The sequence below is a fragment of the Frankliniella occidentalis genome, unplaced genomic scaffold (assembly GCF_000697945.3).
Source record: "Frankliniella occidentalis isolate FOCC.00 unplaced genomic scaffold, Focc_3.1 Scaffold1882, whole genome shotgun sequence".
Lineage (NCBI taxonomy): Eukaryota > Metazoa > Arthropoda > Insecta > Thysanoptera > Thripidae > Frankliniella > Frankliniella occidentalis.
In genome coordinates, this window is record NW_026268977.1 from 1 (window position 1) to 2,198 (window position 2,198).

Here is a 2,198-nt window from a genome sequence, read left to right on the forward strand (position 1 = left end):
GGGGGGGGCGCCTCGCAAGTGATAAGGATAAGGGAGATAAAGACCCCGTCAATGAAGGGGAGGACGACGTTTATCGTATTGTCGAATCGTAAATAACAAACGACTGCTGAATGTAGACCAGCTCACAAGGCTTCCATCGCGTCGGTTTGGCGTTTACTGGATGACACCGTCAGGCGCGGCAAGTCGGAAATATAAACTTTGAACGCCGGTTTCGTCCTGCTTTGTTCAAAGGCTCGTCGGGGTGTGGGCCGTGGGCCACGCGACACTGCTGCACCGCGGGGCTCGCGGGCAGCCTGCCCAGACCGCGACCGCCTCCCCTGCCTCCAAGGCCGCGGAGCAGGCGCGCCGCCGGGCCGGCCCCTCAAGACCCCCGCAACTGATGGGCTCCTCTGAGCGAGGTACGCGCTGACCTACAAATATCTGACTGACTGACTCCCCCCATTGTCCAGCCCGTGTCCCTTCGAGTCAAAACAACGGCGTCCTCCTCCCTCGCCGTGGTGCTCCGGCGCGCAGCCCCCGCCGTCGTGTGCCCGGCACGGCCGTTCCTGGAACGAGCACGACGTCGCCGTCCGGAGAGGGCGATGGCCCTCCGCCACCTTTAGCGGACAATTAGCCGAGTGGCCCTGACTCTTTGATAGTTTTGACGTCGTGTCTCCTCGCGAACCTCGGATTCTCCGGATTCATCCTCCTCGCAAACATCGACCAAAGCGAGGACGAGCGACGACTCCTTCACCCCCGGGCACCGTGCTGTGTGCTGTGCACGCCGTCTCCGTGCGACGCACTAGAAACGATTTGGGACAAGAATTAAACGTTTGCGACGTAAGAGGGTGACCTGCGCCGCCCGTTTTTCTGGTAATACTGTACCGGCTACAGGCGTGTGGACGGGTTGCATACTCGCACGGGGCCGTAAGCCGGCATGACGAGCGGCTGTTGGCAAACCCACCCGCGCACACTTGCATCCAGTGCAGAGTAACCCAGAAAACCGGACGATGCCCACCCTGCATGTTCTTTGCCTGAGTTCAGCGCGCGCCTAGAGATGAGGTTGGTCAGCGAGTAAGTGACTGGGGCAAGCCGAGGGGGCGACCTGTTGCTTGTCCTGCTGGCGGTGCGTGTGGCTGTGAGTGCGTCGGCTGCAGGGCCTTGCCTTGATCAATAAGAGACACGTAACACGGGGCCAGGGCCAGGATCACGCCGGCTCCAGCCTTCACTTCACTTTCAATCGGACCGCCCCGTCGTCACGGGGGCCTGGATTGCCTCCCGACCCGGTCCAGACCCTCCCCCGTGTTTGTGTGCGTTTTTGCGCCAATTTTCATCGCCTCTTTCACGCATGGCGCACAATAGGACAAGGCACGCGCCCTACACACGCTTGCACGGCAACCTGTCGAGAGAGGCGAGCTGCATCCTGTCCCTCCCGCTGACATGCTTTTGTTGTTGTTGCTGCTTGTTGCTCCTGCTGACCCACCGACCGACCGACCGGAGAAAATTTAGTGGACCGGACTCATAGAGCACCTCCCCCCCCCTCCCTTCCCTTCCCCACCACCCCTCGGCCCGCCCCTAAACCTGACAGGTTGACCTGCTTTCCGCACAATAGGGGAGACCCTCCTCTGGGCGACGCGACGAACAACGAAAGCGCTTGTAAAACGATATCATAATAGAAAAGGGATCGACGCGCTTCTCCGTCCCACTTTCGTCAAGTAATGCGGTGAAAAGTCCCCGACTTTTTCGTTGTCGATACAACAACACACAACACGGTTTGTGTGACAACATTTTCGGGGTGGCGCGGCCGGCAGCACCGTGACGGGGGTGGCCGATTGTGTGCGTGTTTTTAATCGAGGGTAGCGGAGCGGCGCAGAGCTCGGAGAACAAGAGGAGCAGTGGCTCACTTGCTATTTAGTATTACTCCCCGGGTGACTCACGCTGCTCGCGCTGCACCGGCTGCAGCTGCGCGCGCTGCGGCCCCGCGGTCCCGCGGTCTCGGACCTGCCGCACGCCAGGCTGCAGCGCGGTGCAGCGCGGGTGCAGTGAGCGGCGGTGCAGCGGGTCCCGTCCGTGGCGTTGCTAGTCCAGTGCGGGCCAGCCCAGCCAGCCGGGCCCCAGCTGGGCCCCAGCCGGGCCCCACACGCTCGCTCTAGCCGGCGGCTAGCCGCACCAGAGCCAGCCGGCATGGGCGCGCGAGCCGCGGGGGCCGCGGGGTGGGG